Source organism: Salvelinus alpinus, chromosome 2 (genome assembly GCF_045679555.1).
Source record: "Salvelinus alpinus chromosome 2, SLU_Salpinus.1, whole genome shotgun sequence".
NCBI lineage: Eukaryota > Metazoa > Chordata > Actinopteri > Salmoniformes > Salmonidae > Salvelinus > Salvelinus alpinus.
This window is the reverse complement of record NC_092087.1, coordinates 81,043,062-81,064,067: the sequence shown is the minus strand read 5'-3', so window position 1 is coordinate 81,064,067 and position 21,006 is coordinate 81,043,062.

The following is a 21,006-nucleotide window of genomic DNA, read 5'->3' as shown; positions in this document are numbered from 1 at the left end:
GAGAGAGAGGTAATTTATACCTATTCATGCATGCTGTCTAGTGACCAATCCATCCCTTGAGATACTCTGAATAGTTGAACAAAACCATGCCACTGTTCCTTAGTTAGTTAACCCCAGGACATCAGCATAACGTCCCTTGTGAAATACCAGTACACCCAAGTGTGATATTTCTCTGCTCCAGAATGACCAGGTCTCTGCACACAAACACAAATAAACAAACACACTCCACCCAGACAGAACACACACACACACACACACACACACACACACACACACACACACACACACACACACACACACACACACACACACACACACACACACACACACACACACACACACACACACACACACACACACACACACACACACACACACACACACACTCCAACCAAGTTACAGTGCCAAAAAGAGTAACAGAGTAAGAGAGAGGGGAAACTCAAGCGTTGGCGGTCCATGTGGCTCAGTGTCGATTGACAGATATAATTATAGGAGCCCTCTGTAAGACCTCTCCCCCTCTCCCTTACCCCCCCATCCTCTCCTTACTCCTCCTCCTCACTCTCCTCACCCCCCTCCCTCCTCTCCTCATCCATCCTACTCTCCTCACTCCTCCTCCCTCCTCTCCTCACCCCTCCTCCTCCCTCTCCTCACCCCTCCTCCATCCTCTCCTTACTCCTCCTTCTCACTCTCCTCACCCCCCTCCCTCCTCTCCTTATCCATCCTACTCTCCTCACTCCTCCTCCCTCCTCTCCTCACCCCTCCTCCTCCCTCTCCTCACCCCTGACTCCCTCATCTCCTCACCCCTCACTCCTCCTCCCTCCTCACTCCTCCTCCTCCCTCTCCTCACCCCTGACTCCCTCATCTCCTCACCCCTCACTCCTCCTCACTCATCTCCCCAACCCTCCTCCCTCCTCTCCTCGCCGAAATCATTATTTATTTTAGCAACTCCAGCCTTCTTCTGAGGCTTCAGCTGCACTCACTGCCAAAAAGTGGCTTTCTGACTGAAAGCTTTCCAAACAAGCTCCGCTGGTCCCTTTGGCCGCGCTCCAAGGCAGAGCAACACCGCGCCGCAGTCCCACTCTACTACAATAGACAGACGAAGAGAGAGAGAGATCGGGGGAGACGGAAGGGAGGGGAGACAGAGAGAGAGAGAGAGGGTCTGGCCTGCATTAGGGTCACTGTGTGTGTAAAGAGGGGTGTGTGTGATAAGACAGGGAAATAGAGGCAGGGGAGAGAGAGTGCGAGAGAGAGAGAGAGGGAGAGAGAGAAAGAGAGTGTGTGAGAGAGAGAGAGAGAGAGAGAGAGAGAACATACAAGCAAACAAAGGAGAAAGAGAAAAACAGGTCTGAAAAGCATTACCCCATGCCCTTCCAAGACTGCCAGGCCATTGTTATGACCCAGACCCAAACCACAGAGCTCTGTAACCCAAGCCACACACACACACATACACACACACACTCTCACACACACATTCTCACACACACACCATGCTACATAAAAAGTGAGAACTCTATGTTTAAACTAAGCTTAGAGATCAGGAGATCACGTGACCTCAGACCCTCCTACAGCCTAATCTCTGACAGTACACATACAACCTGTTAATGAACAGTCCTGAGCAACACCTCACACCTCACACAGACACACAGACACGCGCACGCGCACGCGCACACGCGCGCGCACGCACGCACACACACACACACACACACACACACACACACACACACACACACACACACACACACACACACACACACACACACACACACACACACACACACACACACACACACACACTCAGACACACACATGCAGATATGTACACACACATGCACAGACAGACAGACAGACAGACAGACAGACAGACAGACAGACAGACAGACAGACAGACAGACAGACAGACAGACAGACACACACACACACACACACACTCTGACTCATCTGTGTGTCTGTGTTTGTGTGGGGTGTGTGTACGTGTCGTTGACCCGTCATCCTGATGCAGGTGTCCACTCTTCCAAGAATCAGGAACTAGGTCTGTTTCAACATGACACCCTGTCTGTAACCAAGTGTGACCTGCGGACAGATGCAAAACAAACACACACACACACACACACACACACACACACACACACACACACACACACACACACACACACACACACACACACACACACACACACACACACACACACACACACACACACACACACACACACACACACACACACACACCCTGGGCCCCTCATGGCCTCAGAGGAACCAGAGGGAGAGCAGTAACAGGACACACACTGTTCACAGACCTCCAGAGAGGAAGGAAGCGGAGACAAGGGCTAGTGGTCACATGGTACACCAACTGGAGCCCTCACAGTATCCACACACTACTGTCTTACACACTTAAACTGGAGCCCTCACAGTATCCACACACTACTGTCTTACACACTTAAACTGGAGCCCTCACAGTATCCACACACTACTGTCTTACACACTTAAACTGGAGCCCTCACAGTATCCACACACTACTGTCTTACACACTTAAACTGGAGCCCTCACAGTATCCACACACTGCTGTCTTACACACTTAAACTGGAGCCCTCACAGTATCCACACACTACTGTCTTACACACTTAAACTGGAGCCCTCACAGTATCCACACACTACTGTCTTACACACTTAAACTGGAGCCCTCACAGTATCCACACACTACTGTCTTACACACTTAAACTGGAGCCCTCACAGTATCCACACACTACTGTCTTACACACTTAAACTGGAGCCCTCACAGTATCCACACACTACTGTCTTACACACTTAAACTGGAGCCCTCACAGTATCCACACACTACTGTCTTACACACTTAAACTGGAGCCCTCACAGTATCCACACACTACTGTCTTACACACTTAAACTGGAGCCCTCACAGTATCCACACACTACTGTCTTACACACTTAAACTGGAGCCCTCACAGTATCCACACACTACTGTCTTACACACTTAAACTGGAGCCCTCACAGTATCCACGCACTACTGTCTTACACACTTAAACTGGAGCCCTCACAGTATCCACGCACTACTGCCTTACACACTTAAACTGGAGCCCTCACAGTATCCACACACTACTGTCTTACACACTTAAACTGGAGCCCTCACAGTATCCACACACTACTGTCTTACACACTTAAACTGGAGCCCTCACAGTATCCACGCACTACTGCCTTACACACTTAAACTGGAGCCCTCACAGTATCCACACACTACTGTCTTACACACTTAAACTGGAGCCCTCACAGTATCCACACACTACTGTCTTACACACTTAAACTGGAGCCCTCACAGTATCCACGCACTACTGCCTTACACACTTAAACTGGAGCCCTCACAGTATCCACACACTACTGTCTTACACACTTAAACTGGAGCCCTCACAGTATCCACACACTACTGTCTTACACACTTAAACTGGAGCCCTCACAGTATCCACGCACTACTGCCTTACACACTTAAACTGGAGCCCTCACAGTATCCACACACTACTGTCTTACACACTTAAACTGGAGCCCTCACAGTATCCACACACTACTGTCTTACACACTTAAACTGGAGCCCTCACAGTATCCACACACTACTGTCTTACACACTTAAACTGGAGCCCTCACAGTATCCACACACTACTGTCTTACACACTTAAACTGGAGCCCTCACAGTATCCACACACTACTGTCTTACACACTTAAACTGGAGCCCTCACAGTATCCACACACTACTGTCTTACACACTTAAACTGGAGCCCTCACAGTATCCACACACTACTGTCTTACACACTTAAACTGGAGCCCTCACAGTATCCACACACTGCTGTCTTACACACTTAACAGTGTCCATTCAGAGTCATTTGTGAAATAATTGGTCCTTAAATCGAAGTATTTGTTGCGGTAATGTTTTTATTAACAATATGACCAAGTAAATATACAAGTATATAATTAACCTTCTGATTACATAGCTTACAAACTGGTAGAAACAGTCAGCTCCGTACTTTAAAACCAGCAGGTCAAGGCTGGTGTTTGTAGTTTGTCCTAATGGTTGGTTGTCTGGTATGCTAGCTAGAGCACATAGTGTATACACACACACTACAAACACACACACACACACACACACACACACACACACACACACACACACACACACACACACACACACACACACACACACACACACACACACACACACACACACACACACACACACACACACACACACACACACACACACACACACACACACACACACACACACACACACACATATATGGACACACACACACGTACACACACACACAATTGCAGAGCTGAATAGTTGGGTAGTCGTGGTGGTGACTTGAGGCTGAGCCAAGCTGTTGCTGATATCTGTAAGATATGAGCCAAAGTGTCAACACTCCAATCAATCATTTCTCAGGCGTCTCAATTCCCTCCTTCGTCTTCCCTCATTCTTCCTCTCCTTTCCTTTATCTTTTTATTACCCCTCAATTAGGTCTTATCTGTAGTGGTAAACTTGGCCCTCTACTTCCTTATCTCAGAGACTTGGCCGACCAAGGGTCTCTGGTGTCGGGAAAGAAAAGGAGAGGCATAGAGAAGAGAGGAGAGGGGAGAGAGGAGAGAGGAGAGAGGAGAGAGGAGGGAGGAGAGAGGAGAGAGGAGAGAGGAGAGAGGAGAGAGGAGAGAGGAGAGAGAGAAGAGAGAAAGAGAGGAGAAAGAAGAGAGGGGAGAGAGGAGAGAGGGGAGAGGAGAGAGGAGAGAGGAGAGAGGAGAGAGGAGAGAGGAGAGAGGAGAAAGAAAGGAGAGAGAAGAGAGAAGAGAGAAAGAGAGGAGAAAGAAGAGAGAAGAGAGAAGAGAGAAGAGAGAAGAGAGAAGAGAGAAGGGAGAAGGAGAGGAGAAAGAAGAGAGAAGAGAGAAAGAGAGGAGAGAGAAGGGAGAAGAGAAAAACACTTTTAGATAAATGAGTGAAATTCCCTCAGACACTGAGAGGAAGCTGGCTTCTCTTTTTCTTTACTCGCGACTTCCCTCCCTCTCTCTTCTCTCCTCCCTCTCTCCTCTTCTCTGGATACTGAGGAAGGCTGAAGGATTTTGTAATATACTGCCCTATATGAGCCAAGGTTCATATAACGTAATAACGCTGTTTGTAATGTCTTGAAACACACTTGGTAGTTGACCACGTCTTTTTTGAGCACGATAAGTAACAGTTGAAAAAGTAGTCAGGACAGTCCAGAATCGGCACCATCCTCTCTGAACTGCTCAGGACTACTTTAACTGTCAGATGCATACAAGGCATCTACACCATCCACTAGTTATTGATGTTGGTGAACCAGTCGTTTAGCCCCTCTCTCCCTTCCTCTCCCTCCCATTGCCCCCAGCCATCGACACCCCCTCCCACTGCTCCTGACTGGTCAGAGAGTTGGCGTGTCAGGGAGGGATAGAGGGGAGGAGGAGAGACCTTGGCCTTGTGGTCTGACCCCAGCTGTCTGGGCCTGTCTGGGCCTATCCACCCCGTGCATCTGTGCATATGCACGTGTGTGTGTGTGTGTGTGTGTGTGTGTGTGTGTGTGTGTGTGTGTGTGTGTGTGTGTGTGTGTGTGTGTGTGTGTGTGTGTGTGTGTGTGTGTGTGTGTGTGTGTGTGTGTGTGTGTGTGCGCATGCGTGCATGTGTGTGTGTGTGTGTGTGTGACGGTCAGAGACTACCATTGTGCTCAGGGGGGCCAGGGGTATACGGAACCAAGGCGAGACCAGAGAAGAGTGACAAGTATTGATCATCGACCAGCACACATGCTTAATGCCTGTGTACCTTAGGGAGGAGGGAGGCTGGGTCTGTCTGGCTGGAGAGAGAGAGAGAGAGAGAGAGAGAGAGAGAGAGAGAGAGAGAGAGAGAGAGAGAGAGAGAGAGAGAGAGAGAGAGAGAGAGAGCGAGAGAGAGAGAGAGAGAGAGAGAGAGAGAGAGAGAGAGAGAGAGAGAGAGAGAGAGAGAGAGAGAGAGAGAGAGAGAGCGAGAGAGAGAGAGAGAGAGAGAGAGAGAGAGAGAGAGAGAGAGAGAGAGAGAGAGAGAGAGAGAGAGAGAGAGAGAGAGAGAGAGAGAGAGTTGTATTTCACATTCCCTTGTATGCCTCCACTTTGCGAGTGATCACATAGAGGTGATTGTTTTCAACAAAACTAGAAGTGTCTATTCTATTCTATTTCTAGTCCAGACCATGGCTAGGATCCACCCTATAGGTCAGTATTAATACCTTGCCGATAGAAACAGAACCAACAGCATGGCCTTACTGACCTGAACGGGGAAATACAGGGGCTCTAATTCTATTATTATCACCTCATTAGCTGAACGGTTCTCATTGGACGGATGCTGTTTACACTGGAGTGGTGAAGAATGCTGTGATGTCATCAGAAGGGGAGAGAGAGGTGCATTTTTCGGGGGTCCCCCTTCTTCTCCCCGCTACCCTGCTCCTCTGTTCTTCAGTGTGGGACGGCCTCCTCGCCAGCTCAGACAAATTGATTTGCAAAGGTCCGGAGCTGCCAGGCCCTGTGAGCCCCTTTATGCATACAGAACGCTCCCCTCACAGTAACACAATGACAGAGTCCAACAAAAGAGGAGAGGAGAGAGGGATGAGGAGGGGTGTGTGTGGGGGGGGGGACCAGGCCAAACTCAGCAGGACAGGGGGAACTGGGCTGGTTCAGAGACCATGATACAACCCCCTCCCCTCCGCCCTCTCCTTGGCCCCCTATCCCTGTCTGGTTGGAAAGGTCAGTGTGTGTCTGGGAACGGGGTCCCAAGACCCCCCCTCCCCCAACCACCAATACCCCCCTAGCCCTCACCCCCGCCCCTTCTCTTCTTAATTGAAGGATACTATTATTCGGCAACACTTAATATACACAGGCTGGAACAACACGCACATGCACACACACATCCATATGTACACAGGGTGTGAAGGGTCTCTTCGGGCAGTTTGAAAGAGATTTATATATGTTGGTCAGCCTGGACTGGCCCCCCCCAGACAATACCCCCCACTGCGACCCCCACCAGCTCTGGTCTGAATAAAAGAACGATCACATTCACATGGAGAACACGGACCATTATCACGGCCCCTTCGTCTCCTTACCATGTAAATAACAACACTTGCCCCCCCCCCCCAAAGTTACTATAACAATAAACATGATTAGAATCCGAATATTCATATTTATCATAATAATACTGATAATGACACAGTTAGGATCATTCCCAGACTATTTACACTCTCCCAAACGTTTACTGTAGTGCTGCATGTTTACAGACATGTATAGAGAACAGGCACTTATGGAATCAAAAAACATCTCAAAGAAAAACAAGGAACTTGACCCTTTCAAAGTTCCTGGTGTGTGTGTCACCTTACACCATCATGTCTTCCTGACGTGGGTCATCTGTAATAACTGCTCTAAGTGACTGGTAGCTTCTATTTCGTCTGCTAGGAGGAGAGAAGTTATTGAGTTTACGTGTGTGTGTGTGTGTGTGTATGTGTGTGTGTGTGTGTGTGTGTGTGTGTGTGTGTGTGTGTGTGTGTGTGTGTGTGTGTGTGTGTGTGTGTGTGTGTGTGTGTGTGTGTGTGTGTGTGTGTGTGTGTGTGTGTGTGTGTGTGTATCCGTTCCTGTGTATTCATGTGCGTCCCACTGCTCTGTCTGGTCTTCTTCCCTTTCTCCTGAAGCCCCTGAGACTCTTCAGCAGTAGTAGAGTAAAGGACGGAAACCCCGACACCCTGGTTAGGAACTGGCTGACCCTGGACCAGACTATCCTAGCAGACTACCAGAGAGAGGGGGAGGGACCAGGGGGAGGTCTGTGGAGAGGGGAGACCAGGGCTCCAGCTGGCTAGAGGACGGGGGAGAACCCCACCTCTCCTCTCATTCCCCCTCCCTCCCCATTCCCCCTTCCCGTCCGTCGTCAGCTCTTGCACTCTGAACTCGGCAGTAGGAATGTTTTTTAGCATCCGTGGGTCAATATAAGTGTAGGTCTGGTTAATGGTGTCTCCTTCACTCGTCCTCTCTCTCTCTGCAACGTTTCACTACTAACTGGTGTTTTTATTGTGTTGGTTTTCCAGCATGAAGGGACCTCCCTCTCCGGTGAGGAAGTCCCCTGGACCAGCTGCCTTGAGGGAGGGAAGTAGCAGACACAACACAGAGACAGAGAGAGACGGCCCTGGCAGCGGACAATGAACTAGACAAATAAATCACTAGCCATGTGTGAAGAACAGAAAGAGAGGGAGGGAGATAGAGAGAGAGAAAGATATGAGAGATAGAGAGAGAGAGAGATAGATATGAGAGATCGAGAGAGAGAGAGATCGAGAGAGAGAGAGATAGATATGAGAGATCGAGAGAGAGAGAGATAGAGAGAGAGATAGATATGAGAGATAGATATGAGAGATAGAGGGAGAGATAGATATGAGAGATAGAGAGAGAGAGATAGATATGAGAGATCGAGAGAGAGAGAGAGAAAGATATGATATATAGATATGAGAGATAGATAGATAGAGAGATAGATATGAGAGATCGAGAGAGAGAGAGAGAAATATATGATATATAGATATGAGAGATAGATAGATAGAGAGATAGATATGAGAGGTAGATATGAGAGATAGAGAGATAGATAGCGAGATAGATATTAGAGCTAGAGAGAGAGAAAGATATGAGATATAGATATGAGAGATAGATAGAGAGAGAGAGATAGATATGAGAGATCGAGAGAGAGAGAGAGAAAGATATGAGATATAGATATGAGAGATAGATAGATAGAGAGATAGATATGAGAAGTAGATATGAGAGATCGAGAGAGAGAGAAAGATATGATATATAGATATGAGAGATAGATAGAGAGAGAGAGATAGATATGAGAGATCGAGAGAGAGAGAGAGAAAGATATGATATATAGATATGAGAGATAGATAGATAGAGAGATAGATATATACTTTATGGAACAAAAAGCCTTCACTATATCATCCTGGAATATCCAAGGCCTGAGGTCATCTGCCTTTGGCCTAAAGAGCAGGAACACGGACTTCACCAAAGAAATCGGTAATGCAGACATTGTCATCCTGCAAGAAACATGGTATAGCGGAGACGGACCCACTGGTTGCCCTCTAGGTTACAGAGAGCTGGTAGTCCCATCCACCAAACTACCAGGTGTGAAACAGGGAAGGGACTCAGGGGGAATGCTAATTTGGTATAGAGCAGACCTAACTCACTCCATTAAATTAATCAAAACAGGAACATTTTACATTTGGCTAGAAATTCAAAAGGAAATTATCTTAACAGAGAAAAATGTCCTCCTGTGTGCTACCTATATCCCCCCACTAGAATCCCCATACTTTAATAAAGACAGCTTCTCCATCCTGGAGGGGGAAATCAATCATTTCCAGGCCCAGGGACATGTATTAGTCTGTGGCGACCTAAATGCCAGAACTGGACAAGAACCTGACACCCTCAGCACACAGGGGGACAAACACCTGCCTGCAGGTGACAGCATTCCCTCCCCCATATGCCCCCCTAGGCACAACTATGACAACATAACCAACAAAAACGGGTCACAACTCCTGCAGCTCTGTCGCACGCTGGGTATGTACATAGTCAATGGTAGGCTTCGAGGGGACTCCTATGGTAGGTTCACCTATAGCTCATCTCTTGGCAGTAGCACTGTAGACTACTTTATCACTGACCTCAACCCAGAGTCTCTCAGAGCGTTCACAGTCAGCCCACTGACACCCCTATCAGACCACAGCAAAATCACAGTCTACTTGAACAGAGCAATACTCAATCATGAGGCATCAAAGCCAAAGGAACTGAGTAACATTAAGAAATGCTATAGATGGAAGGAATGCAGTTTGGAAACCTACCAAAAAACAATTAGGCAACAGCAAATTCAATCCCTTTTAGACAACTTCCTGGGTAAAATGTTCCACTGCAATAGTGAAGGTGTAAACTTGGCAGTAGAAAATCTTAACAGTATATTTGACCTCTCAGCTTCCCTATCAAATCTAAAAATCTCAAATAGAAAACCGAAGAAAATGAACAACAATGACAAATGGTTTGATAAAGAATGCAAAAATCTAAGAAATAAATTGAGGAACCTGTCCAACCAAAAACATAGAGACCCGGAAAACCTGAGTCTACGCCTTCACTATGGCGAATCACTAAAACAATACAGAAATACACTACGGAAAAAGAAGGAACAGCACGTCAGAAATCAGCTCAATGTAATTGAAGACTCCATAGACTCTAACCAATTCTGGGAAAATTGGAAAACACTAAACAAACAACAACACGAAGAATTATCTATCCAAAATGGAGATGTATGGGTAAACCACTTCTCCAATCTTTTTGGCTCTATAACAAAGAATAAAGAACAAAAACATATACATGATCAAATACAAATCCTAGAATCAACTATTAAAGACTACCAGAACCCATTGGATTCTCCAATTACCTTGAATGAGTTACAGGACAAAATAAAAACCCTCAAACCCAAAAAGGCCTGTGGTGTTGATGGTATCCTTAATGAAATGATCAAATATACAGACAACAAATTCCAATTGGCTATACTAAAACTCTTTAACATCGTCCTTAGCTCTGGCATCTTCCCCAATATTTGGAACCAAGGACTGATCACCCCAATCCACAAAAGTGGAGACAAATTTGACCCCAATAACTACCGTGGAATATGCGTCAACAGTAACCTTGGGAAAATACTCTGCATTATCATTAACAGCAGACTCGTACATTTCCTCAATGAAAACAATGTACTGAGCAAATGTCAAATTGGCTTTTTACCAAATTACCGTACAACAGACCATGTATTCACCCTACACACCCTAATTGACAACCAAACAAACCAAAACAAAGGCAAAGTCTTCTCATGCTTTGTTGATTTCAAAAAAGCCTTCGACTCAATTTGGCATGAGGGTCTGCTATACAAATTGATGGAAAGTGGTGTTGGGGGTAAAACATACGACATTATAAAATCCATGTACACAAACAACAAGTGTGCGGTTAAAATTGGCAAAAAACACACACATTTCTTCACACAGGGTCGTGGGGTGAGACAGGGATGCAGCTTAAGCCCCACCCTCTTCAACATATATATCAACGAATTGGCGCGGGCACTAGAACAGTCTGCAGCACCCGGTCTCACCCTACTAGAATCCGAAGTCAAATGTCTACTGTTTGCTGATGATCTGGTGCTTCTGTCACCAACCAAGGAGGGCCTACAGCAGCACCTAGATCTTCTGCACAGATTCTGTCAGACCTGGGCCCTGACAGTAAATCTCAGTAAGACCAAAATAATGGTGTTCCAAAAAAGGTCCAGTCACCAGGACCACAAATTCCATCTAGACACCGTTGCCCTAGAGCACACAAAAAACTATACATACCTCGGCCTAAACATCAGCACCACAGGTAACTTCCACAAAGCTGTGAACGATCTGAGAGACAAGGCAAGAAGGGCCTTCTATGCCATCAAAAGGAACATAAATTTCAACATACCAATTAGGATCTGGCTAAAAATACTTGAATCAGTCATAGAGCCCATTGCCCTTTATGGTTGTGAGGTCTGGGGTCCGCTCACCAACCAAGATTTCACAAAATGGGACAAACACCAAATTGAGACTCTGCATGCAGAATTCTGCAAAAATATCCTCCGTGTACAACGTAGAACACCAAATAATGCATGCAGAGCAGAATTAGGCCGATACCCACTAATTATCAAAATCCAGAAAAGAGCCGTTAAATTCTACAACCACCTAAAAGGAAGCGATTCCCAAACCTTCCATAACAAAGCCATCACCTACAGAGAGATGAACCTGGAGAAGAGTCCCCTAAGCAAGCTGGTCCTAGGGCTCTGTTCACAAACACAAACACACCCCACAGAGCCCCAGGACAACAGCACAATTAGACCCAACCAAATCATGAGAAAACAAAAAGATAATTACTTGACACATTGGAAAGAATTAACAAAAAAACAGAGCAAACTAGAATGCTATTTGGCCCTAAACAGAGAGTACACAGTGGCAGAATACCTGACCACTGTGACTGACCCAAACTTAAGGAAAGCTTTGACTATGTACAGACTCAGTGAGCATAGCCTTGCTATTGAGAAAGGCCGCCGTAGGCAGACATGGCTCTCAAGAGAAGACAGGCTATGTGCACACTGCCCACAAAATGAGGTGGAAACTGAGCTGCACTTCCTAACCTCCTGCCCAATGTATGACCATATTAGAGAGACATATTTCCCTCAGATTACACAGATCCACAAAGAATTCGAAAACAAATCCAATTTTGATAAACTCCCATATCTACTGGGAGAAATTCCACAGTGTGCCATCACAGCAGCAAGATTTGTGACCTGTTGCCACAAGAAAAGGGCAACCAGTGAAGAACAAACACCACTGTAAATACAACCCATATTTATGTTTATTTATTTTAACTTGTGTGCTTTAACCATTTGTACATTGTTACAACACTGCATATATATAATATGACATTTGTAATGTCTTTATTGTTTTGAAACTTCTGTATGTGTAATGTTTACTGTTCATTTTTATTGTTTATTTGACTTTTGTATAATATCTACCTCACTTGCTTTGGCAATGTTAACACATGTTTCCCATGCCAATAAAGCCCCTTGAATTGAATTGAATTGAATTGAATTGAGAGAGAGATAGATATGAGAGATCGAGAGAGAGAAAGATATGATATATAGATATGAGAGATAGATAGATAGAGAGATAGATATGAGAGATCGAGAGAGAGAGAGAGAAATATATGATATATAGATATGAGAGATAGATAGATAGAGAGATAGATATGAGAGGTAGATATGAGAGATAGAGAGATAGATAGCGAGATAGATATTAGAGCTAGAGAGAGAGAAAGATATGAGATATAGATATGAGAGATAGATAGATAGAGAGATAGATATGAGAGGTAGATATGAGAGATCGAGAGAGAGAGAAATATATGATATATAGATATGAGAGAGAGATAGATAGAGAGATAGATATGAGAGGTAGATATGAGAGATAGAGAGATAGATAGCGAGATAGATATTAGAGCTAGAGAGAGAGAAAGATATGAGATATAGATATGAGAGATAGATAGAGAGATAGATATGAGAGATTTATATGAGAAAGAGTGTGTGTGTGTGTGTGTGTGTGTGTGTGTGTGTGTGTGTGTGTGTGTGTGTGTGTGTGTGTGTGTGTGTGTGTGTGTGTGTGTGTGTGTGTGTGTGTGTGTGTGTAAATCTGTAAATTGCCCATGTATGGTGTGCGTAGAGACAACAGGGCCAACAGAGGTCAGAGGTCACTAGGTCTGAAACCCTCCACTCTGTCTGGTAAGGGTTTCGGTCTCTGGGTCTACATGTCCCTGACGGTCACACACACACCAGTGGTCACACACACACACACCAGTGGTCACACACACACACACACCAGTGGCCATAAACACACCCCAGCGGGCGTCCTGCCAGCCCGTTCCTGCCCTAGACCTGCCCTTGATCCAGGTCACAGGAGACCCCATTCATCCCCATCCCCTCCCCTTTAGAACCCCCTGCTGCTTCTCCCTAGAACCCCCTCTGTGGTCCATCCCAGCCCCCTCTCTCCCCAGTCCCCATCTCACCCTCCAGGACTTAGACTGTTTAGAAAGATTAGGTTAATATGAATATCCAGAAACAGGAAGGGACCCCCAGACTGTGAAAGCTATCAAAGGCATATTTGCATCTAATTCTCCGACCCCCCCCTCCCCCACCCGCCCTACTCCACACTCCCTTCGCTATGTCCACCCCCCCAGCCAGTCGCCCCAGTCACCCCAGTCCAATTCCTAACCGTTACCCCAGCAAGGCAGTGTGTCGCCCAGACCAGACCAATCCTAGAGGGGATTATTTAGACTTAGCCATGATGAATAATGGATGAATATCTATCTAACCCTCTGGGCTTGTAACAGCCACCTCTCAATTGGCCTTGGCGTTGAGACATTCACTGGCCATGTCTGTCTGTCTGTCTGTCTGTCTGTCTGTCTGTCTGTCTGTCTGTCTGTCTGTCTGTCTGTCTGTCTGTCTGTCTGTCTGTCTGTCTGTCTGTCTGTCTGTCTGTCTGTCTGTCTCTGTCTGCCTGTCTGGAGAAGGTACTCGTATACAACAACACAGGACGGGTACAGATCTAGGAGTAACATATATGCTAAGTATAACACATATCTATGATATCCAGTAAATGTAGGTTGTTTGCGATATATTTATCCAAATATAAACAATAACACACAAAGGGCAATATATTGTCAGAGGTCAATACATGATGTTGTCAGTATATTGTCCCAGTGTATGTTGTCATAAACAAGAGGTTAGGTTGGAGTTTCTGGGGGGCGTGGGAGAGTCGCTGAAAATCAAAAGAGCCACTGTCATTTATTTAAAATCTCCTTGTTTTTTACATTTTATCTCTTTCACTCCCTCTGGTTTCTTCTCTCCTCCACTCTTTCTTGTTTTCAATGGCACACTTAAAGGCATGGAGATGTCAGCCAGTGAGATACAGACACAAGGGCACACCTGTGTGTGAGCGGCTAGGCCAGACCATCTGAATGGGACGAGTTCAGCCAATAGGGCTGTCTGTCCTCTCAGGGCCTCGAGGGCCGAGGGCCGAGTCTTTTGTGGCCCTTCTAAGGGCTGGGAGACACTTACACTTACAAACTCATCCCTGATTGGCCGGAAGACGAAATCCACCAAGGTGCAATTAGCAATTAGGCAAGACATTTTATTTTGTGAGTGTGTGTTTTTGTGTACTCCTTATTGAGGTCTGGCTCGGGTTTCATGCTTTGTTTGTTTGTCCCTTTCAAGGAGCTCCTCCAGAGTAGCCCCACTCCCCTCTCCACACTATCTTTGAACAGGCCACAGCAGCTGTGCGGCTAGGCTACATAAGAACAAGACAAGTTGACCACAATGACTGACAAAGTGCTTTGTGGGTCGAGGCCCATTCAGTTAGGGTTCTGCCAAGGACTAGTGTCTCAGGCAGCCCCCATAAAGGCCATAGAACCAGGGAATGGGTTGTCCGAGGAGTGGCCCTCGGAAGGGACCCCTGGTTTACGGGGTGAGAGAATGGGGAGGCCCACTGGTTAGGGGGTGAGAGGATGGGGAGGCCCGCTGGTTAGGGGGTGAGAGGATGGGGAGGCCCGCTGGTTAAGGGGTGAGAGGATGGGGAGGCCCGCTAGTTAGGGGGTGAGAGGATGGGGAGGCCCGCTGGTTAGGGGGTGAGAGGATGGGGAGGCCTGCTGGTTAGGGGGTGAGAGGATGTGGAGGCCCGCTGGTTAGGAGGTGAGAGGATGGGGAGGCCCGCTGGTTAGGGGGTGAGAGGATGGGGAGGCCCGCTAGTTAGGGGGTGAGAGGATGGGGAGGCCTGCTGGTTAGAGGGTGAGAGGATGGGGAGGCCCGCTGGTTAGGGGGTGAGAGGATGGGGAGGCCCGCTGGTTAGGGGGTGAGAGGATGGGGAGGCCCGCTGGTTAGGGGGTGAGAGGATGGGGAGGCCCGCTGGTTAGGGGGTGAGAGGATGGGGAGGCCCGCTGGTTAGGGGGTGAGAGGATGGGGAGGCCCGCTGGTTAGGGGGTGAGAGGATGGGGAGGCCCGCTGGTTAGGGGGTGAGAGGATGGGGAGGCCCGCTGGTTAGGGGGTGAGAGGATGGGGAGGCCCGCTGGTTAGGGGGTGAGAGGATGGGGAGGCCCGCTGGTTAGGGGGTGAGAGGATGGGGAGGCCCGCTGGTTAGGGGGTGAGAGGATGGGGAGGCCCGCTGGTTAGGGGGTGAGAGGTTGGGGAGGCCCGCTGGTTAGGGGGTGAGAGGATGGGGAGGCCCGCTGGTTAGGGGGTGAGAGGATGGGGAGGCCCGCTGGTTAGGGGGTGAGAGGATGGGGAGGCCCGCTGGTTAGGGGGTGAGAGGATGGGGAGGCCCGCTGGTTAGGGGGTGAGAGGATGCGGAGGCCCGCTGGTTAGGGGGTGAGAGGATGGGGAGGCCCGCTGGTTAGGGGGTGAGAGGATGGGGAGGCCCGCTGGTTAGGGGGTGAGAGGATGGGGAGGCCCGCTGGTTAGGGGGTGAGAGGATGGGGAGGCCCGCTGGTTAGGGGGTGAGAGGATGGGGAGGCCCGCTGGTTAGGGGGTGAGAGGATGGGGAGGCCTGCTGGTTAGGAGGTGAGAGGATGGGGAGGCCTGCTGGTTAGGGGGTGAGAGGATGGGGAGGCCCGCTGGTTAGGGGGTGAGAGGATGGGGAGGCCTGCGAGAGAGAGAGAGAAAAACAACCCATATTTATGTTTATTTATTTTCCCTTTTGTACTTTAACCATTTGCACATCGTTACAACACTGTACATACACATAATATGACATTTGAAAAGTCTTTATTCTTTTGGAACTTCTGTGAATGTTAATTTTTATTGTTTATTTTACTTTTGTTTGTTATCTACTTCACTTGCATTGGCAATGTTAACATATGTTTCCAATGCCAATAAAGCCCCTTGCATTGAAATTGAGAGAGGCCAGTATGTCACCCTTACATGGACATACAGACACAAATGCAGCCTTACTGATACACAGACAGGGTTGCGTGTTAATACACATACACACATACAGGAGACACACACACACACACACGTTACACAGGCACGCACACAAACACACACTAACACGTAAATTACCATTCTCAAACTATAGCTAATTCTGTATAATGATACAGACACTTGCACACACATGCTAAGAAGCATGCACACACACACACACAACACACACACATACACACACACACACAAAACACACACACACACACACACACAAACACACACACACAACACACAACACACACACACACACACACACAAAACACACACACACAAAACACACACACACAAACACACACAAACACACACACACACAAACACACACACACACACACAAAACACACACACACAAAACACACACACACACAGACAAAACAGACACACACATGCCAGAGAGAGGGGAAAATATTCTCAGGGTGGTATGAAGCCAGTCAAGCAGGTGAAGCATGTGACCATTCCACCCTCACACCTCCCTCCTCCTCCCTCACCCCTCCTCACCCCTGAGGGGCCAGGGGCCTTGGCAGCAGGGTGGCGCACCGTTTCTGCGAAACGTCCAGAAACTCCAGGACCCCTCTCACCCTTCTCACCCCACTCCACCTCACCCCCTCCAACCCTCTGTCACCCCTTCAGCAACTGGACCGGCTCAAGGAACACACTGCCCCCGCAGGTATACAGATCACACATGCACACAAACACACACACACACACACACACCTTTACCTGGCATGCTGGCGAGAGAGAACTAAACACAGAGAAACTAGTGATTTAGTAATTATGTATGTTATATGTAAAACATAATATATATATCTTTAATTGTCCTATACATCGGATAGGTGCAGTGAAATGTGTTGCTTTACAGGGCGCCCCTGGAGCAAATTAGGGTTAAGTGCCTTGCTCAAGGGCACATCAACAGATGTTTCACCTCAGGTATTCGAACTAGCGACCGTTCAGTTACTAGCCGGTAGGTAGCCGAGCGGTTAGAGCGTTGGGCCAGTCACCAAAAGGTTGCTGGATTGAATCCCTGAGTTGACAAGGTAAAAATCTGTTGTTCTGCCCCTGAGCAAGGCTGTTACCCCACTGTTCCCTGGGTGCTGAAGATGTGGCTGTCGATTATGGCAGATCCATGCACCTCTCTGATTCAGAGGGGTTGGGTTAAATGCGGAAGACACATTTCAGTTGAATACATTCAGTTGGACAACTGACTAGGTATCCCGCCCCTTATTCTAACCGCTAGGCTACCTTATGTAGTCAGGCTAATAGGTTTTTTCCTGACCAGGACAAACTATGGCCTGAGGTTTAGTTTCTGTTAAGGTCACATGGTCAGGCATCAGGCAATGTGCATATAATGTACTAGGTTGAAAGGTCAGTGGACTGCCCTACGCCCAGTTACAGAAATCTGCAGTGTCATTCCTTAATAGCACGGAAAAAGACAGGGGCTGAACTTTGGCCCTTTATTGATGGGGCTGTAAACTGGTGCCCTACTGTCTATTACTGTACTGTACACACAGCAGAGAGAGAGAGAGAGAGAGAGAGAGAGAGAGAGAGAGAGAGAGAGAGAGAGAGAGAGAGAGAGAGAGAGAGAGAGAGAGAGAGAGAGAGAGACAAAGGGCCGAGGTCAGCGATAACATGACCCTTTTTACAGGCAGTTGGGTTATTGTGCCACTTTGAGCTCCACGCTGCTGGTTCAAGGGCAGACTATGACCTAATTTCCTGTTCCTGTTAAGGGCGGACGGACTCTGAACTAACCGACCCCTGCGTCCTGACCCATGGAAAGCTCTAGAACACTCACTAACTGACAAACGTGTGACAATACGCTAAACTATGACATATAGGAAAACATGTGATGTACGGTACAGACAAAAACAGACTGTTCAATGCAGGTCAACGTTGCCCCAAATGCCCCCTAAAAAGCCTGTCTTGGTGATACAGGGCCAAAGCCTGTCTTGGTGATACAGGGCCAAAGCCTGTCTTGGTGATACAGGGCCAAAGCCTGTCTTGGTGATACAGGGCCAAAGCCTGTCTTGGTGATACAGGGCCAAAGCCTGTCTTGGGGACTGGTTTCTGTAACCAGTCCCACCTCGGCGAGGAGTTGTGTTTAAACTGCTGCAGGTTGTTCCCTTTGCCTAAAGCCCTCAAAGGAACATTTCACAACCCAAAACCACCAGTCCATTGCCAAGACTTATTTTTCTCCCCTCACATATTGGCTTTGTCCCAAAATGGCACTCCATTCCCAATAAAGTGCACTACCTTTGTCCAGAGCCGTGGGCCCTGGTGAAAAGTAGCGCACTATAGGGAATAAATAGTGTTCCATTTGGGACGGAGCCACTGTCTCACACTTGAGTTGTCAGATGTTTCTGAAGGGGGTGATCTGCTACACACTTTACTCTTCTGGCTCTTTCTTCTCTCTGTGTGGCCGCGGAGGGGGAAGAAGCCACGACAGGGCCGACAGCCATGGATCCCGCTCTGCCTGCCTGGTCACAGCCCCACACAGAAGCCACATGGTGGGGGAGGATGTGGGGGAGAGAGTGGGGAGGGACAGGGGGGAGGGAGAGGGGCAGTTGGAGGGGAAGTTGATGTGGGGGGAGGGAAGAGTTTCTATACATTTTCTAGCGGTTTTCTCTCTCTCTCTCTCTCTCTCTCTCTCTCTCTCTCTCTCTCTCTCTCTCTCTCTCTCTCTCCCTCTCTCTCTCTCTCTCTCTCTCTCTCTCTCTCTCTCTCTCTCTCTATCCCTCTCTCTCTCTCTCTCTCTCTCTCTCTCTCTCTCCCTCTCTCTCTCTCTCTCTCTCTCTCTCCTCTCTCTCTCTCTCTATCCCTCTCTCTCTCTCTCTCTCTCTCTTGCTCTCTCTCCCTTTCTTTCTCTCTTTTTACCCCCCCACTCTCTCCCTAACCCCTCCCCCCTTCCCCATCTCCCTCACCCTCAGACAGACATGGCAAACCTCCTGGACGTTTCTTTTCTGCCGGCCTGCTCCAACAAAGGTGTTCAGTCATGTGAAACCTAATCTAGAACCCCCCAAAAGCTGACCTCTAACCCCTTCCATCTTCACACAAGGAGAGAGGGAGAGGAGGAGGGCAGGAAAGATGGAGGCTTTTGGGAAAAGGTCACATTCCCCAAGACACTGTGTGCACACGTGTGTGTGTGTGTGAGCGCATGTGTTGGTGCATGTGTGTGTGTGTGTGTGTGTATGTGTGTTTGCGTTCCGTATGCAAGTGTGATTGATTGGGTGTGTGTGTACACTTATCAGTGCCTTCAGAAAGTATTCACACTCCTTGACTTTTTCCACATTTTGTTGTGTTACAGCCTGAATTTAAAATGGATTAAATTGAGATTGCTTTACCTCTGGCCTACACACAATACCCCATAATGTCAAAGTGGAATTATGCTTTCCGAAAAAGTCAACATCGAATATCCCTTTGAGCGTGATGAAGTTATTAATTACACTTTGTATGGATACAGGCGTCCTTTCTAACTCGGTTGCTGGAGAGGAAGGAAACTGCTGAGGGATTTCATCATGAGGCCAATGGTAACTTTAAAACAGTTGCAGAATTTAATGGCACCACATTACTAACCTAATTGATAGAGTGAAAAAAAGGAAGGCTGTACAGAATAAAGATATTCCAAAACATGCATCCTGTTCGCAACAAAGCACTAAAGTAATACTGCAAAAAATGTGGCAAAGCAATTAACTTTTTGTCCTGAATACAAAATGGTATGTTTGGTGCAAATCTAATACAATTCATTACTGAATACCACTCTCCATATTTTCAAGCATAGTGGTGGCTGCATCATGTTATGGGTATGCTTGTAATCTTTAAGAACGGGTGAGTTTTTCACAATAAAAAATAAAGAGAATGGAGCTAAGCACAGGCAAAATCCTAGAGGAAAACCTGGTTCAGTCTGCTTTCCACCAGACACTGGGAGATGAATTCACCTTTCAGCAGGACAATAACCTAAAACACAAGGCAAAATCTATACTATCAAATCTTACCAAGAAGATAGTGAATGTTCCTGAGTGGCCGAGTTACAGTTTTGACTTAAATCTACTTGAAAATCTATGACAAGCGCTGAAAATGGTTGTCTAGCAATGATCAACAACCAATTTGACAGAGCTTGAATATTATTTAAATAATAATGAGCAAATGTTGCACAATCCAGCTGTGGAAGCTCTTAAAGACTTACATAGAAAGACTCAGAGTTGTAATCACTGCCAAATGTGCTTCTACAAAGTATTGGCTCAGGGGTGTGAATACTTAAGTAAATTAGATGTCTGTATTACATTTTTCTTTACTTTTCTAAAATGTCTAAAAACATGTTTTTGTATAGATGGGTAAGAAAAAACATCTATTTAATCCACTTTGAATAAGTCGAGGGGTAT